Source organism: Pan troglodytes, chromosome 9, assembly GCF_028858775.2.
Source record: "Pan troglodytes isolate AG18354 chromosome 9, NHGRI_mPanTro3-v2.0_pri, whole genome shotgun sequence".
Taxonomy (NCBI): domain Eukaryota; kingdom Metazoa; phylum Chordata; class Mammalia; order Primates; family Hominidae; genus Pan; species Pan troglodytes.
Window position 1 is genome coordinate 116,417,772 of NC_072407.2, and position 18,357 is coordinate 116,436,128.

The 18,357-nt window shown below is 36.5% G+C and overlaps 1 long non-coding RNA gene and 1 pseudogene across 1 annotated transcript in view; both read left to right on the forward strand.

Moving 5' to 3' along the window:
- Positions 1-1,656: 1,656 nt before the first annotated feature.
- Positions 1,657-2,635, forward strand: LOC134807382 (nocturnin-like; annotated as a pseudogene).
- A 12,909-nt stretch (positions 2,636-15,544) lies between these two features.
- Positions 15,545-18,357, forward strand: part of LOC134807383 (uncharacterized) — a 30,256-nt gene continuing 27,443 nt past the window's right edge. Inside the window, exons 1-2 of the long non-coding RNA XR_010147678.1 lie at positions 15,545-15,637; positions 17,254-17,367. This is a non-coding gene — a long non-coding RNA (uncharacterized LOC134807383). The remainder of the gene's footprint in view (positions 15,638-17,253; positions 17,368-18,357) is intronic.

The window sequence follows — 18,357 nt, forward strand, 5'->3', positions numbered from 1 at the left end:
GTCTACTTACATGCAGATTTTCTTCTGCTTCTGCCACTCCCGGGACAGCAAGACCAACCCCTCCCCTTTCTCCTTCTCAGTCCACTAATGTAAAGATCATGAGGATGAAAACCTTTATGATGATCCACTTCCACTTAATGAACAGTAAATTTATTTTCTCTTCCTTAAGATTTTCTTAACGTTTTCTTTTCTGAGAGCTTACTTTATTGTAAGAATATAACATATATATTGTTCCTGATGTTTGTATAAAAAATATATTATCTATTACATATAACATACAAAATCTATGTTAATTGACTGTTTATATTATCAGTAAGACTTCTGGTCAGTAGTAGGCTATTAGTAGTTAAGTTTTGCGGGAGTCAAAAATTATACACAGATTTTTGGCTGCACAAGGGTTTGGCACCCCTAACCCCCGTGTTGTTCAAGGGTCAACTGTAGTTAAGAACAGGGCTCTTGAATCAAACTCTTAATTCAAGTTCAGGCTCCTGACATACTGAGTGACTTTGGCAAGTTGCTTTTCTAAGTCTCAGTTTCCATATCTGTAAAATGAGGTTAATAACGTTACTTAATGAATTGTTAGAATTAATTTAAATGCTATTCATACAGTTCTGAGCTCAGCACAGTGAGCGTCGTGTAATGATAGCTAATGAATATTGATAATAAAGGGTACTATGATTAGTTATGAGGCTGGAGGCATTATCTTAAATCAGCGTTCACTTAATGCCTATGACTGCCTACATTGTGCTGAGGACTGTAGTAAACTTCACTAATAGTGTGACCTTGACTTGGTTTAGTGTTTCCAACTAAATTTGGCAAAAGGGTCTTTGCCCTTACTTGGCTTTCAGGAATGTTAAATTCTAATGTGATGATAGATAAGAAAACTCTGGGCTTAAGAAGGGTTCGTAGGAACCAGATACTGCTATTAATGCCTCAAGGTTTCTTCCACACAACTGGCTGGTTTATTCACCTGTTTAACTGTTCAAGCCAGTTAAAAAATTTTTAACTCCTGGTGTTACTGCTTTAATGCTGTCTTCTGTATCTTAATTGTGTAGCTAATTCTATTGTCCTTTAGTGGAGCTTGTGTTGAATTTTAATAAAATAACTGGCAGCCTGTGAGTTAAGCAAAACCAGTCTAGTGCAGGTATATATGAAGACATGCTGGTTCAGTGATGAGTTCATTATTTTTAAGTTAAGTTTAAATTTGTAGTGCTGGTATTTAGGATTTCACAGGGGATTCCTGAAGCTATGAAGTAATTTCTGTGAAATGAACTGCAGTGCAAATTGGTTTAAATAGAACTACAGCTTGAAAAATGATCAGTATATTTGCTTAGTAGAGCTTGCCATTCTAGTGCTCTTGGGGGGCCTCTCATTTGCTGGTTCGTTCGGTGCAGTAATTGTCCTGCAAGCTATGTTCTTAGGATCGTCCAGGTGTATTTCCCCCCTATTAAACTCAAGGTGAATGAATCAGTACAGATGCATTTTGACTTATAGTGGGGTTACATCCCAACAAACCCATTGTAAGTTGAAACTATTAAGTAAAAAATGCATTTAACAAATTTAGCCTACCAAACATGTTAGCCTAGCCTACCTTAAATGTGCTCAGATCACTTACATTAGCCTATAGTTGGGCAAAATCATCTTAACAGAAAGCCTATTTTATAATAAAGTGTTGAATATACCATGTAACAATACTGTAGAGAAGGTGAAAAGCAGAACGGTTGTATGGGTAGTCGAAGTACGATTGAAATAGTATGAGCAGACTCTTGTGCTCTCGCCAAGACACTGAACAGCAGTGCTGCCTCCTGCACCCAGAGTGTTTGCTGTTACCTGACCTAGAACATCTGGAGCCCATAGATCCTAAAGAGCAGCTTTTTGAGGAATGCAGGGCTGTCTTGGATACTTAACTTCCCTGGTTCCAGAGAGATTTTGTGGATCTGAGGACAGACTCCAGTAACTACCTACCTATTAGAGTCATGCAGTGGAACAACTTCGTCCAAGCTCTTGGAAAGACAAAGACAACTTTGTACAATGCCCTGTTGAAACACTCAAGTGAGAAGAAAGGAAGCTTCTCACGCTAGAAGAAATCCTATTCTACCAGCCTGATATATTGTGCCTCCAAGAGGTAGAACAGTATTTTGAAACCTTCCAACCACTCCTCAGGAGGCTGGGCTATCAAGGCACATTTTTTTTCCCCCAAGCCCTGGTCATCTTGTCTAGGTATAGAATACAACAGTGGACCAGACAGCTGTGCTTAATTTTTCCTCCAAAACCAAATCAAGCTAGTGAACAGTGCCAATATTAGGCTGATGGCCATGACATTGAAAACTAATCAGGTGGCCATTGCACAGTTCCTAGAGTGCAAGGAGTCAGACCAACAGTTCTGCATCGGTGTCACCCACGTAAAAGCACACACTGGCTGGGCGTGATTTTGATCAGCTTAAGGCTGTGACCTTCTTCAGAACCTGCAAAATGTCACTCAAGGGCCAAGATTCCCCTTGTTGTTTGAGGGGACTTCAATGCAGAACCAACACAAGAGGCCTAGAAACACTTTGCTTCCTCCAGCCTCAACCTGAACAGTGCCTACAAGCCCCTGAGTGCTGGTGGGCAGTCAGAACCCCCATATACTACCAGGAAGATCTGGACCCCAGGGGAGGGCAGGCACACCCTGGATTACATCTGGTATTCTAAGCATTCTCTAAATGTAAGGTCAGCTCTTGATCTGCTCACCAAAGAGCAGACTGGATCCAACTGGCTACCATCTTTCAGACCACTGGTCTCTGGTGTGTGACTTCAGCTTTAATGAGGAATCTGATGGACTTATATAAACACTTGTTTTTGTCTTTTTAATCACAAGAGTCTTAAACTATGGATGTTTCAGGAAACTGAAATAGGATAAGAAGTTGCCTAACGAAGGATAGAAACATGGGAAGTTTTTGTCATTTCATTTTTTATATTTCTAGCATGCCCTTGGGAAAGGATCCCATTAGTTTACAAATCTATAGCAAAAAGGTTTTTGCTTTTGCACTCCAGTTTTGGCTTGTATTGTTTTATTTTCCTTAGCATTACATTTTGATTGTTTAAGGGCATTAAATTGGCTTGTTTTAGCTGGGCACGGTGGCTCATGCCTGTAATTCCAGCACTGTGAGAGGCTGAGGCGGGAGGACTGCTTGAGGCCAGGAGTTTTAGACCAACCTGGGCAACATAGCAAGAGCTTGTCTCTGTTTCTTAAATACATAAATAATTAAGAAAAAATGGCTAATTTTGAAGGTTTTTCAGTTTGAGGATGCTATAAAAACTCAGAATTGCTTGAATCCTCCATAATTAATCAGTATATAGGAGCAGTTTCTCTAGACAGCATGTCAAGGTATTTGTGAGTTAAAGAAAGGTCAACAAGGCCAGGCGTGGTGGCTCACGCCTGTAATCTCAGCACTTTGGGAGGCCAAGGCAGGAGGATCACGAGGTCAAGAGATTGAGACCATCCTGGCCAACACGGTGAAACCCCGTCTGTACTAAAAATATAAAAAATTAGCTGGACGTGGTGGTGCAGGCCTGTAGTCCCAGCTACTCGGGAGACTGAGGCAGGAGAATCACTTGAACCTGGGAGGTGGAGGTTGCAGTGAGCCAAGATGGAGCCACTGCACTCCAGCCTGGTGACAGAGCAAGACTCCATCTCAAAAAAAAAAAAAAAAAAAAGGTCAACAAGATACGCATGGAGATATTTTTTTTTAAAATTCACATAAAATTAAGTAACAAATTATAGCATTATGAACATTTTAGAACCATGCAAGACACAGATTATGGAGAAAGTAGTTTACGGTAATTTTCTTAAAGCTTTAAAATATTTTCATTTGGGCTTTAATAAAATGTGTACAAAAGAACTATTTAGCCTGGAGGGGGTTTTGTTTGTTATTTAGGTGTAAGTAAGTATCAGGTCTCCTTCATACATTATAAATAATCTTTGCTGTGCCTCCATGTTCCCCATTATTGTATTTCTGGAAGAGATTCCAATTAGTTTTCAATTATTTAAATGCTAGTAGTATCTAAGCTTTTTCACTGGAATAATATTGGTATACACTTGAGGTCACTCAGCGTCATCATTATTGGAATGTGCTTCTCACAATAGGTTATTTACGAGCTGAATGTGGTAGTGGCTAAGAAAGTCAGTAGGACTACTTTTCAGTGATGGGAAACTTTCTGGAAAGCCTGTTAATGGACTGTCATTGACATTTCCTAAGATAGCCAGATACTGTGGTTCAAAACATCTACAAAAGAGAATGTAAAAATTAGAAAGGTAACGTCGAATTCTTTCCCATTGGTAATAAAAGTAGTAAAGATAACAGTTGAAGCCTCTTTCAAACAAAATTACCTGTTGGTATTAAATTGATAAATATTTTAACCCATGAGTCATAAATACTTAAAATTAATAAATGGCCTTTTAAAGCTAAAAAAAAAAAAAAAACAGAAAAGTTGTAAGTCAAACTGTTTGTAAGTTGGGGACCATATATCCTTTCCTGATAGTCTCAAGTCAGTGTTCTTTGAGTGCTCTTAGCCATGGTACTGAGTATGTGGGCAAGAAAGATCTCCATTTTTTAGCAGTTTAGCCATAGGAGAGGAGAATGAATCCTGAGACACCTGTGTTTTCTCATTTACAAAACAATATATCTCTGTTAAGAAACCAGCTTACAAATTTAGAGGGAAATTGATAGTTTGCTTTGCGTGAAGTGCTGTTCTTGTATGTGTATGCCTTGAAGAACAAAGAATAGTCGTAATGTTCAAGTGCAGTTTTGTCATATTGATTGCTTTGTGGTAGTGCATCAATGTCCCAGGTTCACTCAAACGCTATAACATTTTGAAAAATTAATAAGTAGCAGGGACAATGGAAAATTGGTTGTTGCAAGGATAAGCCTTATGTAGCAGATTGATGAGGGCAAAAACTGTTATGTTTCATATCTGCTTATGAGGACAAAGGCTATTATGTTCTATATTTGCTGATGAGGACAAAAGCTATTATGCTAGATATCTATTGATAAATACAGTCGTCCCTTGGTATCCCTGGGGGATTGGTTCCAGGACCTCCTGCAGATACTCAAATCCATGGATGCTTAATTCCTTGATATAAAATGGTATAGTATTTACATAAAACCTAAGCACATAGTCCTGGATACTTTAAATCATTTCTAGATTAGTTATTGTATAATAACGAATACAATGTAAATGCTATGTAAATAGTTGTGTTAGTGCATTGTTAGGGAATAATGACAAGGAGAAAAGTCTGTACATGTTCAGTACAGACACAATTTTTTAGAAAAATATTTTCGATCCACAAATGGTTGAAGCCACGGATGTGGAACCTGCAGGTATAGAGGGCCAGCTCTATGCTATATGTCTATTGTGAAAATTAGTTGAGTTTTAATTATTTGAACAAAGCATTTAATTTTATGTGGCTCATAGTGAAGTATAGATAGCCATGGTGGTAACATAAATGAAGAATTCTTCTCTGGTCAAGCATTTTCTATTGTGTAAAGGACGGCTGTGGCTTCAAGATTTCTTCATCTCTATAAAAGCAACCCCCAAAATTAACTGGGCATAGTGCGCTTGTAGTTCCAGCTATCAGGAGGCTGAGGTGAGAGGATCACTTGAGCCTGGGAGGCTGTGGCGAGAAGATTTCCCGAGCCCAGGAGGTCAAGGCTTCAGTGAGACATGATTGCACTGCTGCACTCCAGCTTGGGTAATAGAGTGAGACATTGTTCCCAAGAAAAAAAAAATCGTGGGAGGATTTTAAGTTTTCATTCCACTAGAACACAAGCATTTCACAGTTGACATGTCAAGTTGAATGCACAGGACCTAAGACAACTTGGTCTTCAGGGTAATTTAATCAGTTTAGCAATTTAATCACCCAGGTTATACCACTGGCTAGGCTACAGCAAACAAGTCTGTGGAGCAGGTGCTCCAAGAGTGTGGAGCAAAATATGTTATTGTACAAATGAAAGCATACCATGAGCAGCCTGCAGAATCCTTGGGGATCCAGGATAAGAAACATGATTTTGGTTATATAACAGTGTAACTGTACTTAATGTGACTGCACTGTACCCTTAAAAATGACAAAAGGGTAAATTTATGTGATGTGTATTTTGTCACACACACACCCATACATGTGCACACACAAAGATGCATAATTTTCCATGATCCATTTTCAGAATGATTCTGTTTTAGGACCAATATGTAATGGGACCAGGTTGGAGGAACTGATCTCTGGGACCCTTGCTTGTGCCCTTAGGAAGAGTAAATTCCTTTTGTTTCTCAACGTGGAGTAACAGGAAGTGGACAATTTAGGGAGGTGCTTTCTTTTATGTCATTGTCAAAGTGGTATAAGGAATTGCAGTTTTGGTTTACAGGTAAAGGAAATTTAACAAATTAATACCTTTTAGGAGCATCTTGCCTTCTTACCTCCATATTTAGTCATGAAATGGGGAAAGAGATGCTGCTGAATTCTGAGTTAGGTGTACTCCTTGGATAATCTAAATTAATAGGCCCACGTAGGTTGCCTTGGAACCTAGCCCTGTTTTGTTTCTGTGGAAAAACTTCCATTTTGAATTTCACTTAAACAGCTTACAATTCATACTGAGCAATAGAATTGTTAAATTAGAGACTGCATGCAGTTTTATACTTTCAGTCATCTTGGTTACACATCTTTCTCCAAATCATTTGTTTTTCATATGCATTTTCTTATCTTTACCATCCTATGGGCTCTAAGATACCTTGTTACATCATTCTACCTTATTCTGTCATCAAATTTTTTTGTGAAAATAGATTGACATGATAGCCCAATAATTTTGTTTATAAGTAACAGCTAGCAGACAATTTCAGAATTGAAGGATAGCATAGATCTGAAGGACACTATGAAGAAAAATCTTAGCCTCACTAAAGTGGAATAGGAGCAAAGGTTGCCACTGTTCAGCTATTTTTGTTGAAATATAAGCTTCCAGAAATGTGGGACTGGCATTACATGCCTCAGGGCCAGCTCTTCCTAGAAAACCTTGTTCCTTCTTTAGGCCATCAATATTTGTTTTACACAGCTTTGGGTTTTATGAATAGTACTTTTTTAAAACATTATTTGGGTACTCTCTAGAAGTTGCCAACTTTTATTTTGCCAAATAAGGATGTTAAAAACACCACCTGCTATCCCCATCATTTCATAAAAGAAAAGACATTTTAAAACACACAAAGGACAGAACTTCATAATAAAGGACAGGCACTTTAAATTGAATACATTTAGTGTGAAATATTCAGCTATGTCTGTATTTTCTACATAAAAATCCAATAATGTTCTTTAAATTGATTTTAAAACACTCAGATTTCATCTGGGGCATATATCAGTCCCTCTGTTGGAGTTTGGGACTCAGTGGTGTATTTATGCCTGGGACTTTTGTCTGAAACCCTCTCTTAACAGCAGCAGAAGAGAGAGAGAAATGACATGCTATACTACTAAAATTATTCTTGTTTTGCAAGTTGTTAAATGAAAGCACTTCAGAAATATTGAAAAAAGCCTTGTAGAATCTAGTTTAATAAGATGATACAGTTTGTTAATGATCAGAGCATAAATGAAGATGTCTTGTTCATGTGTTTCACACTACTGCTGACTTTATACAGTCTTTATAGGAATGCTGCAGATTCTTTGGTTATTTGACCTTTGGTTTTCCACTTTTGATGTTCTGAAGTGGTTAATTGTGACCTTTAGCCATGAAGCCTGATGTTCAAACATTGCTTTTCTGAGGATGGATGGGGAGAAGGGACAGGTATGAGTTTTAAAATTATTTTAGAGTTTCAGATATTATCTGAAAATTTTATAAATAATTTTATTTGAATTAAATCCTAAATCTAGTTTAGGTTTGAATAATATAGGTATGTGTTTCCTGTGGTTAATATCAGTTTTTGAGAAAAGCATGACATATGCTTTTATACACTGAGTTACTGAAAGACCCTTGGAGATGGGATGTTGTAGACAATGGATTTTTAAAAAGTTCTAAAGTTATATGGGAGAATGGTCCATGCTTTGGAAATTTCTTCTTTGAAAATATATAGCTTAAACTACTTAAATAGGATAGCACACACCCAAATTTCTGCAGAATTAAATTAGATATTATTTGATAGAAAATTTATGATTAGGAATTCATTGTTTTACTTAATTCATATTTATTGAGGATTCTAGTTAGTGTTGAGTATTGTTGTAAAACTTAGGGATCTAGCAAGGACTTAGACATATCCCTGCCCTCACAGAGTTTATGTTCTAATGAGCAAGCTAGACAATACAAAAGTAAATAAAGAATTGTGATATTAAACAGAAAGATGTTGTAAAGACAAATGATGGAGGGTGCTGAGGAGGAGAAAGGCTACTTTAAAATGGATGGTTAGTGCAGGTGCCTTGATTAGGTGACAGTGTAGTCCAGGAACATGGGAAGAAGGCTGTAGGAGGCACAGAGAACAATGGCCTTGTGGTAGCAAATAACTTAGTGTATTCTTGGAACTGTCAGAAAATCAACTTGGATGAAGCATGGTGAACTAAGAAAGGGGACACGCTAGGCTCTAATAGGGCCCTAGTAAGTGTTTGCTTAGTGAATGAGTAAATAGATGAGTGAAAGATTTTTATGGTCTTAATTCTGGCCAATCCTTATTGCAGATAAGAGTAATGATGAATCAGGGATAGATATCATTGAGGGTGATGGGCCAACTGGTCAACTCAGAGACTGTAAAGCAGCATCTCAGTTGGTGCCTAAATTTTAGGCTTCATGCTACAGGCCCAGAAGTTTGATTTCAGTATATCAACAGTGGTCTAATCCCTTGAGGAGGAACTTATTCCAACCAAGCACACAGGGACTGATGTGTTAATTCAGAATGCTGATCAATTTACATTGAGATCTTCTTTTCTAACGACCAAAATACCATATTAATGTATGCTGTAGGGAGCATTCCTTTTTCCAGCGTGAGGGCACTGGCAAATTGAATTAGTAACCAGAAGCTCACTCAGTAAATTTAGAAGAGGATCAAGATCTTTGGGAGTATTTTGTGTGGGTCAAGTTGATGCTGGATGAAATATCCTTGCTCCACAGTGAAGAATAATATTACAAGTGCATGTATTTTTTTTGTAGGTCACTTTTTTCTGATCATAAAATAACAGGTGAATACCTTAGAAAATAACAATTCTGTACAGAGAAGATCATTGTTAATATTTGTAGTTCTCTACATCAAGATCATGAAGATAATCTATGTAAACTTTTATTTGCTTTTTATTTTACTTTTGCTTTTCATGTTTCGGTTTTAATATATCTGAAGTCCACATTCGGAGATTATGTGAGGTAAGGATCCAATTTAATATTTTCCAGGGAGTATACCAATTTTCCTATCACCATTTCCAAAATATTTATCCTTTCTCCACTGGATTGTGATATGACCTGTATCATACACCAGGTTTTCATATGGGTCTCTTTCTCAGCTTTTAAATTCTATTCCATTAGTCTTTGATCATATGCAATTGTTTTTCTTATTGTGATTTTTGTACTGTGCCTTAATTTTTTAATAATGCCTTTTAGTTGGATGGTAATTATCCTGGGTTTTCTATGTGGATTATCAGGTCAGCTTCAAATAATGAACACCCTCTCTTCTCTTCCAATTGTTTTACTTGTTTCTTCTTCTTGTCTTATATTAGCCAGAATGTCATGTAGTATATTGAACAGTAGCTATGGTGGTGGCGTTTTTATCTTATTGGACTTAAAAAGAAATACATCAAAAGTTTCTCCATTAATTATGATGTTTGCTATAGGGCATTGATAGATAGCCTTCAAAAAGTTAAGAAAGTTCTTTTCTTTCTAGTCTTCAAGGTTAAAAAGTTTTTAAAAATCTTAATTGAATGTGAACTTTATCAAATGCCTTTCTTATGTCTATTGAGATAATCATGTATTTTCTTCTTTAATACATTCCTGTGATGAAATATGTTAATAAGTTTTCTGATATTAAATTATCTTTGCATTTCTAGAATAAAACCTAATAAGTATTATTAGGGTTATTTTTCTCAAACACCTGATTGGATTCTGTTAGCTCATATTTTATTGAGTGGATTTCCTTCTATGTTTGTTAGTGAAATTGGCCTATAATTTTCTTTGCTGTCCTCATCTGATAGTTTTAAAGATTGTACCAAACTGAAAAATGAATTGGGTAGTTTCCACAATTTTTCTAATTTTGGCTAAATTTATATAACATAGAAATGCTCTGTTTCAGTTCAGTGGGACACCCTGTAAGATCACTGGGTAACACTATTTCAGTTTTTCATGGTTGTCTGTTCAAGTTTCCTATTTTATGTTATGCTAATTTTATTGGTAATATAATTTTTCATTCTATTGTAGGTTTTCAAAAATATTTGGCTATAGGTGTTTTATAATAAAACTACTTTTAAAGTCTTTATTATAGCTATAATTTGTTCCCTTATTTATTTTGTTTGCTTGCATTCTATTGTTATTTTGTTAAACTGTTATTTCCTGAGGTTATCAACAATAGTCTTTTTCTAGAAGAAGCTTCTGATAGTATTAACCTTTTTTTTTTTCTATACCGTTCCATTATTTTTTCTTGGGTTCTACCTTTTATTATTTTCTTTCTTTCTGTTTCTTTGGGTGTACTCTGTCTCTTGCTTATGTCTTCAGTTGTGCTTATTTTTCAGCTTTTCCTATTTTCTAATACATGTATTGAGAACCAATAATTTTCCTCTAACAAACTTGTCTTAATGAGTGTACACATAGAGCACTGTCTCCACCAAGTTGAAGATAAACCTTCTTTTCAGGCACATGATAAAGAATTATAACAAATATTAGTAAATTGGAATCATTCAATGTTATGAGAACAATGCAATTAAGCTATGACTCAACAATTAAAGAGTAACTTGAAAAATTTTATATGGTTTCAAATAAAATTCAGGTCACAAAACAATTTAGAAATTAGAAAATATTTCAAACTGAAAGATCATGGAAACGCTACAGATAAAAACTTTTAGGGTGCAGCTAAACAGGACTTTGAGGGAAAATTATAGCTATAAATCCTGTATTAGGAAGGAATAAAAGTGAAGAGAATGTTAAAGTCATAGCAAAAATTAATGAAATAGAAAATGAATATTCAGTAGAGGGTGTTCTGTAGAGAATAGCAAGTAAGCTAAAAGGAATAATAAAACTGAAACTTTTGGCAAGATGGCTGAAGGAAAAAGAAGACGTATAACCAGTATCAGGAATGAAAAAGACTCAAGTGCTGCAAACAGGGAAAAGATAAGAAAATAATGTGAACAACACATAACATCAGGCTACAGTATGACAACCATTTCATACCTATCCCAATGTCAAAAATCAAAGGTCTGACAGTACCAAGAGTTGGAGAGGATGTGAATCAGCCGTATCAGACAGTTAGTTGGTGGGAATGTACATTGGTGCCGCCATTTTATGAGACAGTTTGGCATGATCTTAATAGTTAACCATTTGTATGTTCATCTGCCAAGCACGTCCACCTCTAGGTTCAGGAGAAACTTGAAAATATATGTACAAAAAGTTCATAGCAGCATTATTTGATAAAGCAGAAACCTGGAAATGATTCAGATGCCCATGGACAAGGGAATGGATAAAGCACATTCTCAAGTGAATATTATATGGCTACAAAATGATTGAACAACATCTATATTCAAAAATTCTGCTACATAAAATTGAGTGAAATAATTAAGTTCCAAAAGGTCAAATATGCTTAATATTCAAAGAGCAACTTAAACTAAGCTACATACTCTTCAGGAATATATCTATATCTGTGTGCATATCTATTATTTATAGAGAGACATAGATATACGATGAGTGATTGCAAGATTCAGGAAATATTTTGAATGTGGGAGGTGGAGGATGGGATGGAGGGAAGATCACATAGCTGTATAAAAATGTCAGTTTTCTAGTTCCTATATTGGGTTCACAGTGTTTGTTATTAAAAGAAAAAAGATGGCTTGTATGAACCAATGATCAGAGTGTTACAAAGCAAGGATTTTGAGGCTGGGCATAGTGGCTCACGCCTGTAATCTCAGCACTTTGGGAGGCCGAGGCAGGCAGATCACCTGAGTTCAGGAGTTTGAGACCAGCCTGGCCAACATGGCGAAAGCCCATCTCTACTAAAAATACAAAAATTAGCTGGGTGTGGTGGTGCGTGCCTGTAATCCCAGCTACTCAGGAGGCTGAGGTAGGAGAATTTTTGAACCTAGGAGGTGGAGGTTGCAGTGAGCCGTGATTGGGCCACTGCATTCCAGCCTGGGAGACAGAGCAAGACTCCATCTCAAAAAAGAAAAAAAAAAAAAAAGGATTTTGACTCAATAAATATTAAAACATCAAATTAACATATTAACATTCTAAGGGAGAAAAATCGTATGATCATCTTCATAGATGCAGGAAATCATTTGTTAGACGTCACCATCCATTCGTGACTAAAGGAAAAAGCAAACAAATTAGGAATACAAGGCAATTTACTTAAACCTGGCAAGGGGTATCTACAGACAACAATACTGCAGACATCAAACATCATTCTTAATGATGCAAGTTCATAGCATTCCCAAGACTGAGGAACTTGTCAAGGATGGCTACTACCAATTCTGTTGGTCATCATACTGGAGTTAGCCCACATAGTCAATAAAGAAATTAAAGATATTAGGACTGGGGCAAGTAATAAAACTCCTCCATAGATGATTTGATTATCTACATGGAACATCCAAAAGAACTGTATACATATTTACGTTTTTTTTTTTTTTTTTCTCAGACAGGGTCTTGCTCTGTTGCCCAGGCTGGAGTGGAGTGGCACAAACATGGCCTCACTACAGCCTCCATCTCTTGGGCTCAAGCGATCCTCCTGCCTCAGCCTCCAGAGTACCTGGGACCACAGGCACACCACTATGCTTGACAAATTTTTAAATTTTTTGTAGAGATGGGGTCTTGGCGTGTTTCCCAGACTGAAAATATTTTTTAGAAATAAGAATTTGGCAAGTTAGTTGGATATGAAAATCACTACTGACCATCCTCAACCTACAATGGTTTGACTTAGTTTTTTGACATTATAATGGGTTTATTGTGGTATTAAATGCATTTTTGACTCATGATATTTTCACATTACTTTAGGTTTATCAGGACATAACCCCATTGTAATTCAATAGTATGTAATCTGCATACAAAAATCAGTTGCATTTTAATATACCAGCAGATATCAGTTAAAAATGAAAATTTAAAAATATACCATTTACAATAGCATAGAAAAATATGAAATACATAGATAGGAATGAATTTAAAAAGCTATACACACATGTACGCATGAGCACATAGCATAATGGAAATGACTAATAAATTCAGTTGCATTAATATGAAGAATTTCTTTTCTCTAAATCTACCATAAAGACACAAGTCACAAACTAGGTGAAGATAATTGCAAATTATATAATTGACAAAAACTCATACCTAATATACAAAAATATTTCCTACAAAAAAAAAAAAAAACGAAAAAAGAAATCCAATAGACAAATGAAGAAAGCATGAGAACAAGTACTTCATAAAAGAGAAACTTGAATGTCCAATAAACAGGAAAAAAATGTTCACCTCATTATTAATCAGGAAATTCATATTAAACTACAATAAGAAATTTATATTCCCACCACATTGGCAAATATAAAGTGTGATCATACCTGGGGTTAAGAATGTGAGTCTTAAGCACTTACTGGTGAGAATGTAAATTGGTTCAACTACTTCGGAGACTCACGTGACATTACTTAGTAAATTTAAATGTGTGTTCATCCTAAGAGCCAGTGGTTCTACTTCTAGATATTTAAAGTAGAGAAAATCTTACACATATGCACAAGAAGACAAGTGTGAGGATATTCATAACAGTCCTACATGAAAATAACTCCAGTATTTTTCATCAGTAGAATTCATAATTAATTGTGTTTATATGATACTGCAATAAAAAGATCTGCAGCTACATGCAGCAACATGGATGACTTTTACAGACAATTGTGCAAAATAAGCAGGCTACAAAAGAATAATACCATATGATTTCATTTAAATAAAATTAAAAGACCTGACAAAGCTAAGCAATGTGTTTTTAGGGTGTACATAAGTGGAATGATTATGAAGGAAGGGCATCAAAATCAGGATAGTGGCTTACCTTCGTGAGGGAGGAAGGGTATGTGATTGGAAGAGGGCTATGCAGGAAGTTTCTAAGGTTTTGGCAATATTTCCTTCACACTAAAAATGTGTTTACCCATGTGTTTGCTTTATTATCTTTATCCTTTAAAATATACATGTGTTTTTTTCCATAGTTATGTATTTTACAATAAAAATACAATAACGTAGTCCCAGCTACTTGGGAAGCTGAGGCAGGAGGATCATTTGAACACTGGAATTCAAGGTCAGCCTGGACAGTATAGCAAGACCCTGTCTCTAAAAAATAAATAATAAATTTAAAAGTTTCAATGTGATAATGTATGAAGAACTTAACAACGGCATGGCGCATAGAACATACTCAATAAATGTTTATTATTGTTTTGTTATTAATATCAAAATGTTTCCCTCTACATCTAGTTATAGCTGCAGCCCATACATTTTTCAGGTACTGCTTTTATTTAGTTTGAAGTCTTTAACAAATTTCCCTCCTACTCTAAAACAAGTATTATTTAGTAGACTATTTTAGTTTTCAGGCATGTAGGATTGTTCAATCGATCTCTCTCTTTGTCTTATAATACTGCTGCATTAGACTCAGAAGATGTAGTCTGTATGAAGGTAATTTTTCTGACAGTTATTGAATAAATTTATTTGTAGCTTGAAAAAATAAAATGTACTTAGATGAATAAAAAATACCTTTGTTGAAATTCCTGCAGTGAAAATAATTTTGGTACTGCAGTTCTGTAACTCTCTACTCTTCCTTTCTCTATTACAGTCTTGATTTTAATATCTCGATTTTTGAAAATCCAAGCCTTCTTAGTATTGTAACCATAATGATATTACAGAATAGATTATGATTTTGTGTTTATATGTATTGTTTAGTATTAATTTATACTACCACCAGCAGTGTAAGAGAGTGCCTGTTTCCTTGTCCCCTGGTGAGCAGCATTGGATAATATTTAAAAATAATTTTTGGCAATTGGATTTTTTTTCTGTTACATTTATTCCTTTACTTGTTAGTAAACTTTAATTTCTTGAATATATATATATAGTCCAATTTTCATTCTATGTGAATATTTATGTCCTTTACTAATTTTCTATTGTGAGAGTAGTGTTTTTGGTTTATTTATTCAAAAATTAATTTGTAAAACCAGTTTATATATTTAGGATGGTATCATTCCTTGTTGCAATTTTCTTCTTCCCAGTTTGGAACTGGCTTTAAAATTTCAACTTATTCTTTTTTACCTATCGTCTTTTCTTCCTCTTCTTCAGGAGCAAATATTCCCAGCCTTTTCTTCTTATTTCATGTAGAGCAGTTTAGTCTTCTTTTATTGCAGGGGGAAGATGGTCATTTGGCAGTGATGATGTGGCCCCGATTGCAGAATTGAGTTGGAGGCTGAAGCATGTGAGCTCTGATCCTTGCCAGTTCCGTAAGTCCACAAATAACACATCTATTTAGACAGCTTCCAGACAACAGATAGCTGTGAAATATAATCTCCTTTATGATACAGTAGTGATCCTAAATTTAAGTATGTCAAGCATTTATAACCTTCTGACTCCTTGCAAAATTTTATCTCAAGTGATTTCAATATACTGTGCATACTTTATCAGGCAATCCAAAGGGAAACATCTATCTGTAGTGAAAGCATAACACTGACGTTTGTCAAAGGTCAAAGATTCAGAGATTTAACTTATTAATAAATCTATAAGCTGTTAGTATTTTTATACTGTGGTGGCAAAAAAATTTGCAGGATTTTTAAAAACATGTTTTAGTTCCTACCAGGAGTTCCTAATTACATTGTTTTTCCAGTAAAATCCAGTTCCACATTTTTGACTGAGAAAAGCCAAATCTTTACTTTTTGGGAAGAAAAGGTCAGTTTTTAAGGAGATCTGGTCCTAAAAATATCAAGGATAGAGGCCTAGGAAATATGTAAGCCTCCACAGACTTCCGCACATTCCCAAAACTACTTAAGATGATCCCCAAATAGGACCAGCCCTAAATGAGCCCTGGAAATAGGGAAGAAGGCTATCTGTATGCCTCAGTACTAGGGACCATCTACTTACTGTCACCAGAAGGAGTTACACTGAAAGGGGACATTAGAACTGGCCTGCAATGTCGCTTTTTCAAAACTATCGGCGGGTGCAGTGGCTCATGCCTGTAATCCCAGCCCTTTGGGAGGCGGAGGTAGGCAGATGGCTTGAGTCCAGGAGGTGGAGGCCAGCCTGGGAAACATGGTGAAACCCATCTCTACAAAAAATAAAAAAATTTTGCCAGGTGTGGTGGTGTGCACCTGTAGTCCCAGCTACTTGGGAGGCTGAGGTTGGAGGATCACTTGAACTTGGGAGGCAGAGGTTGCAGTGAGCCGAGATCGTGTCACTGCATTCCAGCCTGGGTGAGAGAGACACCCTATCTCAAAAAACAAAACGAAACAAAAAAAACAAAAAAACAGATCCCTAAGAAATAAGTAGAAGAAATTATGGGAGAACCTGATGATACCCTTCATTTAGAGCAAGGGTGTCCAATCTTTTGGCTTTCCTGGGCCACATTGGAAGAAGAATTGTCTTGGGCCACACATAAAATACACTAATACTAATGTTAGCTGATGAGCTAAAAAAAAAAAAAAAAAAATTGCAAAAAAGTCTCATTATATTTTAAGAAACTTTATGAATTTGTATTGGGCTGCATTCAACACCATTCTGGGCCACAAGTTGGACACATTTGATTTAGAGGGATGAGAGCTAGAGGTGGGGTGGGCTTGGGACAGAAAGTGAGCTCTCTGTGCTGTGAATCAACAGCATCTGAAGCAGTGGGCTGGGAGACCCCAGGGTAAGTATGGCCACATCAAGTAGTAGTCTGTGGCAATGGGGCTTCTGACATACCACTGGGCTTTTGCATGGTGCAGTGGCTAGTGGCCCAGAAAGGAGAAGGGGTCACATAATAATTGCCACAGAACACTTATTTAACAAATGCTTAGGTAGCCTTTATTACCTCCCAGGTATTGTTTTAAATTATTGGTTCTTAACTGGAGGTGGTTTTGCCCCCCAGGGGACATTTGGAAATGTCTGGAGATATTTTTGTTGGCACAACTGGGAGGAGACTGCTACTGGCATCTAGTACATTAGAGACCAAGGATTCTACTGAACATTCTAAAATGCACAGGTTAGTCCCCACAACAGATTATCAGTCCCCAAATACAGTGCCAAGATGACAAAGCCCTGCTTCAAATATTTAATAAATATTAACTTATTTAATCTTCATAGCAACCCTGTGAAAGCTGCTCATTTTTCAGGTAAGGAAATGGAGGCAGATAAGTAACTTGCCCAGTTCATATATCTGATGGAGACTCCAGGCCAAAGGGAAATATGCATGTCTGAAAAATGCAAACATTCTAGAGAAGAGTGGTGACATTACTACTAGCCTGAATAAAATTTAAGGTGAAATGATTTACAGACAGGGTAATTTTTTTAACAAAAAGGCAAAATTCACAATGAAAATAGTTATAAAACTTTGGATACTAAATAGTATAACCCTGAAATATATAAACAAAATCTGTTACAATGTAAGGAGTAATTTAAATACAGTGCTAGCTTTCTTTTTTCTTTTTTTTTTTTTTTTTTTTTTGAGTTGGAGTCTTGCTGTGTCGCCCAGGCTGGAGTGCTGTGGTGCGATGACTCACTGCAAGCTCCGCCTCCTGAGTTCATGTCATTCTCCTGCCTCAGCCTCCCGAGTAGCTGGGACTACAGGTGCTTGCCACCATGCCTGGCTAATTTTTTGTGTATTTTTAGTAGAGACGGGGTTTCACCGTGTTAGCCAGGATGGTCTCGATCTCTTGACCTTGCGATCCGCCTGCCTCAGCCTCCCAAAGTGCTAGGATTACAGGTGTGAGCCACTGCGCCTTGCCACGGTGCTAGCTTTTTAAGAATAGCTTTATTGAAGTATAATCAACATACAATAAACTGCACAAATTTGAAGTATAAAATTTCATACTTTTCTTTTTTTTTTTGAGACGGAGTCTCGCACTGTCGCCTGGGCTGGAGTGCAGCGGTGCAATCTTGGATCACTGCAACCTCTGCCTCCCGGGTTCAAGCAATTCTCTTGCCTCAACCTCCTGAGTAGCTGGGATTACATGCACCCCCCCACCACACCCAG